The sequence below is a fragment of the Gracilinanus agilis genome, chromosome 4 (assembly GCF_016433145.1).
Source record: "Gracilinanus agilis isolate LMUSP501 chromosome 4, AgileGrace, whole genome shotgun sequence".
NCBI lineage: Eukaryota > Metazoa > Chordata > Mammalia > Didelphimorphia > Didelphidae > Gracilinanus > Gracilinanus agilis.
In genome coordinates, this window is record NC_058133.1 from 286719479 (window position 1) to 286728133 (window position 8655).

The window sequence follows — 8655 nt, forward strand, 5'->3', positions numbered from 1 at the left end:
GGATACTTCCCCACCTCCCATTTCAGAGAATTACAACTGTTTGATCTCCTCTTCCCACCTGAGGAAATACATTATCTTTCCTCCAATTAGAAACAAGATTATCTAATTTTGCATCCTGGATTATATCCTGTTAATTTTATTCTGTCCAATGTATAAAGATCTGCAACCCCTGTTTTCAGGGTCCATTTCCAGGATGAGGAAGCCTGGTCCCAATTTGTTATGCAGTTGATATGCATTGCCAAATAAATCATTATGATTAGAAAATTGAACCTTTGTTTCCTCAGTTATTTTAGATTTCACTCATCACAGAATTTAAATTACTTAAACAGGTCAAATCCTGGTTTTCCTGATGTTTAAAAGCTGGTTCTCTATGCTATCTCTAGGATCTCAGTACTCTTTCTATTAGATAATTTATCTCAACCATTGCCATTAACGAGGAATGTAGATATTTAGTAAAATCCTGTGTTTTCCATGAATGCTACTCTTTGTTATTTTTCTTCCAAAGTCACGTCAGGATAGCTTTTTGATTTGGGGTGACCTAAAATGGTTGAGGAAATACATATACTGTGAAAGCAATCTGTCACTTCTTGTCTTAAGCAGGAAACAGTTCATTTGAATAAAGGGACCAAGCAACTCACAAATGGAAGCCCTAAACTTGATAAACTGACTTTTCAGCAGAGGTATTTCCTGTCTCCAACAGGTGAACTGTTCTGATTCAGTAGTGTGCAAACAGAGACAATGAACTTGAGGATCCTTAATCCTACTGATTTCCTTTCATCTTCCTTAAATTCTGGCATGCCAAATGAATTCAGGGGTTTAGCTTTGCAAAAACAGGAGCATTAGTATCTCCCATCAAATTGGACCAGATGATTTGGAGATAGAAGAGATCCTTTTATTTCTTAGGTGAAGAAATCAAACTTCATGGAGGTAAAGCTATTTGCTAAATGTCACATGGGCTGTAGATGTCAGAATCAGGATTTTTTATTCAGGTTTTCTGTCTCTAAATCCAGTGCTCTTTTATAGAATCATAATTAAGTCAGGGATCCTAGGGTTTTGTACCTGAGTGTGGCTCTGGGATTTGGTAACTTCCAATATGTTAGGTCCAGCTGCTGTCCTATAATTCAGTGCCTTTCGCCATAACTCTGCAAAGGTTATATTGTTACTGAGTTCTAATTGCAAGACCTACCTTCCTCCACTAATGTTCACTGTGCCAGTAGGGCAGGATAGGGAATAATACCACATGATACTCATAGATAAATGGTGACAGTGAGATCTTTGGTTTTTCTGGTATCACAACTGAGCTTCTCCTTTGGTCATTCAGGGATTTCTGTCTCCATTCTTTACCTTATCCCAACCAAATTTGTACCAGCAGGAAAAATAAGGGAGTTGACTTAGATGGCATTAGGTTCCCTTCTAGCTCTAAATATTTGATTCTAGGCTCCTATCTTTTTTTCTATTGTATAGACCTTTTCTTTTATAAATAATTATACTTTTTAAAATTCTGAAATTAACAACAAATAAAATTAGCACTTCCATATGCAAAGCAGAATTAAAAATAGTATTGAACATAAACCCACGAATCACTATTTTGTAAAGTTTGTTTTTCTCTTTAACTATATGATAAATTAATTCATCATGTGACTTTCAAACACTTCTTGCTTGTTCATGTTTCCTTGTTTCCTTTTTTTTACCCTTACCTTCTATCTTAGAATCAGTAGTGTGTATTGGTTCCAGAGCAGTAGATTGGTTAAGTGAATTGCCCAGGGTCACACAACTAAGACGTGTATGAGGCCAGATTTAAACCTAAGACCTCCTGTTTATAGGCCTGGCTCTTAATCGAATGAGCTATCTAGATGCTCCATTATGTTTCCTTTTTACCTTCCTTCTATTCTCTTTTACACTTTAAGAAATACTTCAATAAATTTCTTATTTAAAAAAATTAGAGGAAACAACCTACCCCCTTTTTTCACCTGCAACTTCTTTCCTCTATTGAAATAAGGGAAAAAAAAAGAAAAGAAAAACTTTTCTAGCAAATATGTGTAATATGTTTGGCCATTGGCCACATCCAAAAATGTGTGTTACTCTGTACCTTGAATTCATTTCCTCTGTTAGAAATTGGGTAGCAGGGGGGCAGCTGGGTAGCTCAGTGGATTGAGAGTCAGGCCTAGAGAAGGGAGGTCCTAGGTTCAAATCCAGCCTCAGACACTTCCCAGCTGTGTGACCCTGGGCAGGTCACTTGACCCCCATTGCCCACCCTTATCACTCTTCCACCAAGGAGCCAATACACAGAGGTTAAGGGCCTAAAAAAAAGAAATTGGGTAGCAGGTTTCATCACTAGTCTTCTAGAATCATGGTTGGATGTTATATTGACCAGAATTTGAAGTTTTTCAAAATCATACTTTTTTAAAGTTTACTCTCCCCTTTCCTCATGTCACATCATTCAGACACCTTTCCTTGTGATCTCCATCTTTATTCCTTTCTTTGACAAAGAGTTAGTCTGTTTCCTTGTCAAGATAAATATCTCAGGGGCAGCTAGGTGACCCAGTAGACAGAAAGCCAGGCTTGGAGACAGGATGTCATTAGCTCAAATGTCACCCCAAATACCCCACAGCTATGTGAACCTGGGCAAGCCACCCAACCCCAATCGCCCAGCCTCTGTTGCTCATCTGCCTTAGAACCAACACCCAGCATCTATTTCAAGATAGAAGGCAAGGGCTCAAAAAAAGAAATAGAAATGGTGAACCCTCCAACATGGACCTTTGATCCCATGCAAACATATACATATATGTTTGCATTATGATTGGATATATGTATTTTATATGCATATATATGTTCATTATATATATATTTTTTTTTTAATGGAGAGAGATCCAGTTACAGTATCACCAGCAGCTGTTAAAACAACTTGACCTGAATCTTCTGTAGGATCTCAAACTCAACTTGTCCAAAGCAGAGCTTTGTCAAAATAGCCTCCTTGTAGATGTCCCTGTTTTATGTTTTTCCCCACTCATCCATCCTCCATTTAACTGCTACAGTGATTTTCCTAAAGCATAGGTCTGACCATGTCACCCACCTACTCAGTAATCACTAGTGGTTCCCTATTACCTCCAGGATTGAATATATCTTCTACAACTTCTTCATTAAAGTTATATTTCTTTAAAATATTTTTGTCATTATATAAATTGTTCCCTTCCTGCTTATTTCACTTTGTATATCAGTTCATAACAGTCTTCAGAGGTTTTTCTGAAACTATCCCTCCCATCATATAATAATACAATAATATTCCATTTCATTCATTTACCATAATTTGTTCAACCATACACCAATTAATGGGCACCCTTTTTAGTTTCTAGCTCTTTGCTATAACAAAAAGCTGCTCTAAATATTTTGATACATATGGATCCTTTGAGGGTATGGGACTATTAGTGGGTCAAAGAATATTCAATTCAATAAACAGTATTAAGTACCTATGATGTGCTGATTAAGGTAGAGGGAGTTTTTTTTTATACAAATCAAATCACAATTCTAGTCACACTATTCTTACCAGGCATTTTGCTGGGAAAAAAATACAAAAGTGAGACAGTCTCTTCCCTCAGGGAACTTACATTTTTGCTGTAGACAAACAGTATGTACACAGATCAGTAAATGAAGCTATAAACAAAATAAATATAATTTTTCCTGGGGTGTGGGTTAGGTATGAACAACAGAGAAAATGAGGAAACACCTCTTGTAGGAGGTGGCACCTGAGGTAAGCTTTAAAAGGAGCCAGGAATTCCAAGAGGCAGATGTGAGGAGTGAGTGGACTCCAGCCATTGGGTATAAGGCCTTCTTCTGGCCTAAATTTTACTAGGCAATCAATCAACAAATATTTGTTGAATGTCTACTATGAGTCAGGCACTATACTAGACCCTAGGGATACAATTACAAGGAATTAACTAATTTCTACTCACAAGGAGTGTACAAAATAAGGTGCTTCAGAGTGAAGGCATGAGAAGCTGAAAAAGAGCAATTAATTAATCAATTGAATATTTATTAATTTCTTACTATATGCTGGGAACTATCCTAATAGTTTGCTCTTTAGAGATCAGTCCTTATACCTTACCAAAAATATAGAGGACTAAAATATGTGTGTGATCCTCTTTCTGGACTTTATTAAAAATGTCAAAGGAGGTAGCTAGTGTTGTAAGATTATATAGAAAACCATAGTTTAAGGAAGGTACCTGATGCAGAAGTATGATGGAGAAGACAGATGCCCGAAAGTAGTGCAGCAATTGTATACATTATAAGGAGGAAAGGAACAGACATTTGGCACAAATGTTAGGAAAGGAGGTGGATAGGGTAAGGCAGCCATGTTTCACTCCCTCTCAGAATGACGGACTGTGGAATGAATATCATTGCAGGTACTGCTGAATAAAAATGCAGTCAAGGACTCATAAATGTCTGCAAGGCATTTCTAGACTAAGGGGAAGATAATCTCTTGCTCCTGAGAATGACCCAATGGTAGGAGGGACAAATTTGCTCCCTTCCTCTTTGCAATATGTTGAAGCTTGCTCATTTTGAGGTGCTGTGAACTAGTTTCTTACCACCTTAGAGATTACAGAAGAATAGGGGATCTGATGAGAGGAAGAAGTTAAAGTATGTATAGAAATCAGTTCATCTTATAATTTTTCTTTAAAAAACAGTATACAGTGTGCTAGGGGTCTGATGTCAAGCAACAATGACTAGGGAAAAAACCAAATATATTTTAAATTATCCTTTGAGTGGAAACTTTGCCCTTTGTATCCATCAGTTACAGTCATTCAGAGGCATAATTCTCACTATCACCGATATGCTGATTAGACACAGGTTTATGTTTTGATCTCAGCTAACCCTCTGGAATGAAATTCCGATTCAGTTAAATGCATAGGCAATAGGCATTTGGAATTTTTTTTCCAAGTTAAACTTGGATGAAAGAGTTCAATTTAAATGACCCTCACTAGTATCTTATAGAGAGGCTTTCCAACTTGCATTTGGTAAGGATGTTCCCTAATTTGTTTCCCTCAAATGAATATCTATCTATCTATCTATCTATCTATCTATCTATCTATCTATCTATCTATCTATCTATCTATCTATCTATCTATCTCTATCTCTATCTCTATCTCTATATCTATATCATTAAAGGAGAAGCCAGGGAGAAGGCATTGTGGGCAGGCTCCAGCTTTCTATTAGTTACTCTCTTGGAACTTTGCCCTCTCATACTATTATCCCAATGTTATAAAACTACAGGGCTTCTGAGATATTCAGTTTTATTTAACCCAGCTGCATTTAGTGCCTACTGTGTCCAAGAAACTCAGTTGGGTTCTGGGGATGCAAAGTCAAAATGAAAAATAACCCTCATCCTTAAAGAAACTTATATCTCAATGAGGGGTAATTTAAAAAGAATTACAAATTCAATATCATTTGTGGTTAGTAAGGTTACAAAAAACTGAGAAGATATTGTCCAAGAATTCTAATAATTAGAGGTAAGAATAGGTTGAAGAGGATTGGAAATGAATTGTTGCTTATTTTGGTGTCTCTGATTCCAAGCATAGGGATACTTATTTAATGCTTTTCATTTGTTCATCAATTTATTCACTCACCCATTCCAGCCTTAGGGGTGCAACCTAGGCAAAGACATAGAGTTGAGAGATAGAATGTGAAATTTGCAGAATGACATTTAAATCATTTTGGCTGAAAAAGAGTGTGCCAGAAGAGGACTAATGGGAAATGAAGCCATAGAGGTAGAATTGACCCAAACTTAAACTTGAAGAATATTAAATGGCAAGCTAAGAAGTGATTCATTGAAACCAAACTGGTTTTAGATTCTCTAGACCAAGAATTTTTTTAGATCCTCTAGGCCATTTTTTTAATATCATGGACCCCTTTAGCAGTTCAGTGAAGTCTATGGACTTATCAGAACAAAGTTTTAAATGCCTATAATGAAAAACATAGGATCGCAAAGGAAACCATATTCAAACTATCGAAATAAATATGTAATTCTTTTTTCCCATCTGTGTTCATTTCCTAAATGGTTATCTCTTGTGAATTCAAGATTTTCATATGTCAGAATTGTTTTGAAAGAAGTATGCTTGTACCCAGTTTATTGTTTTGTTACAGTTTTTAAGTCTTTTTTTAGTTGTGTCTATCTCTCTGTGACCCCATTTGGGATTTTCTTAGCAGAGATATTGGAGTGGTTTGCCATTTTCTTCTCCAGTTCATTTTATAGATGAGGAACCTAAGACAGAGTTAAACCAGGGTCACAGAGCTAGTAAATATTTTAGATCAGATCTGAACCCACAAAGATGAGTTTTCCTGATTCCAGGTCCAGTACTCTATCCACTGTGCCTCCTAGCTGCCCAGTTAATTGTTTACCAGTTCTCTAAAACAAAGGATTTGATAGAGAGATGGTCCTTCATTTTCTTCTCCAGTGGAAATTCAATCTATAGAAATGTGATGAAAATCCATTAGAAACACTATCTCAACTGACACATTTGAACTTTTCCTTTGCTTTTTTGTTTTGGTTACCTCAATGTAACACTTGTTTGGACAGGAATCAATCACATTTCCTATATTTACTAAATATTCTCCACCTCCCACCTGCTTATTTTTTGGGAGTAGATGACTGGCACATAATGTGAGTATTTCTGAAAGTGTTTAAAGCATATAGTGACTGTCCAGAGTTTAGCACACTGCCACACACATTTTGTTGAAGGTCTTCAGTTATCTTTCAAGCATGTCTGACTCTCTGTGACCCCATTTGGTGTTTTCTTGATAAAGATACTGGAGTGGTTTGCCATTTCCTTCCCCAGCTCATTTTATAGATGAGAAAACTGAGGCAAATTGAATTAAGTGACTTGCCCAGTATCACATAGCTAGTAAGTACCCAAGGTCATATTTGAACTCAGGCAGAAGAGTCTTCCTGACTCCAGGCCAGGTATTTTATCCATTATGCTAGTAGCTACCTCCACCCTGCACATAGTAGGAGCTTAATCAATGCTATTATTGACTGACTGAGAGGCTAGTAATGGTAGACATGTAGATGAGCAAGGAGATATGCTTTTTATGCCATTGACATGAAAAGATTCTTTCTTAGAGATTTTACATGAAACATTTTGCTGTGCCCTCTGTAGTATAACCTGACCTGCTGTATTCAGTCCTTTCCCTCACATTGGACCACTGCTCCAATCTCTTTTTTTCATAACTCTTGCTCAGTCTCTGAATTTCTTTGTTCTGATGAATTCTCTGTCTGCCTCTTTTATTCCCTTTTCTCTTGGAGGTTATCTTCATCCAGAAATGTCCTAATCATTAGCAAATTTCAGGTCCCACTCTGAAAGCTAAGATCACTGAATTTTAACAAATACATATTTTAAAAATAAATAATGTGGATGATCTATGTGCTGGGAACATAATCAGTTATATACTGTGATCTAGACTACTTTTCAGAGTTATATGAAGGAACAGAGAACCAGATGTTGGGCAGTATTATTGAACTTTTAACACATTTCTCCCTTCTGATGATTAATTCAATGTGGATTTTGTTGCTACCATTGCTGTCATAGTTTTGTTTTTTTTTTAGTTTTTATTATATGGCTGTCCAAATATTGGAATAAATACCAGTAGATGTTCTATAAGATTGAAAACCTTAAAAGGTGTTTTAAAATATATACAAATAATATTGATCTATGCTTGCTTCAGTAGCATGGATACAAAAATTGGAAGAATACAGAGCAGATTAGCATGACCCTTGCGCAGGAATGATATGCAAATTTGCAAATGTTCTACATAAACAAAAAAAAGCAAAAAAGCAGACAAAAACTCTTTATTAGGTACATTTTAAATATGGATTCTACTTCCCAGCACCCATATGTCATATAAACTTTACATTAACTTATCCTTATTTTGGTTTCTTCTTTCTTCACAAAAGAAAGTGGTTTGATTAGATAAATTCTAATCCAATTCTAAATTCTAGAATCTTGTGGTCTTATTGAAAGGGCCATTTACTGTGCTTCCAGCTCTTTGTTGGACAATGTGAAGGGATTGTTCTAGGTTTGTGGGGCTAAAACTCTCTCCTAGAGTTGGAGAAGCATGTATGTTATCTCACCCAGTACCCATCATTTAGCAGTAAACGTCCTCTAAGTGAATGGCTATGTAGGATACATTATTTCCATACGAAGAGGTAGAAGCAAAACTCAATGCATTGCTGATAATATTTAAGTCATTCATAATTGATCATTGTACTATATATTATTACAGTTATAGAACTGACAAAGAACTCAATTCTTAAGTCCTCTACCATCTGGTGGGATAAATGAGGATGAATTACAATCATTCAGATTTCAGAACGTTCAAAGGCCTCCTTGGCTACTTCCCAATGAAGAGGATATTTAGCCAGATCTGTAGAGTTTCTTCTGGTCCTACACCAGGCTTCTCTATGACTAATTGTTCTGGGCAGCAATACAATTTGAGGATGGATTGTTTTTGCTTATGTGGTGAAAATGTTTTGTTTCTGCTGTCATTTCTTCTCAGTAAGGTCCCTACATCTCAGGTGTCCATAAATATATTTAAAAGCACTCAGCAGCAAGGTAGATGTGCTTGAGTTGGTGAACATTTTGTTTTGTTTTCCCCTTGTATACT

General features: G+C 36.3%; 1 non-coding gene across 1 annotated transcript; it reads left to right on the top strand.

Annotated features, from left to right (window-relative positions):
* The first annotated feature begins 7703 nt into the window (after positions 1–7703).
* On the top strand, positions 7704–7809 carry LOC123248161. Its single transcript, XR_006506243.1, has one exon. It is a non-coding gene; the product is annotated as a U6 spliceosomal RNA (small nuclear RNA).
* The last annotated feature ends 846 nt before the right edge of the window (positions 7810–8655 follow it).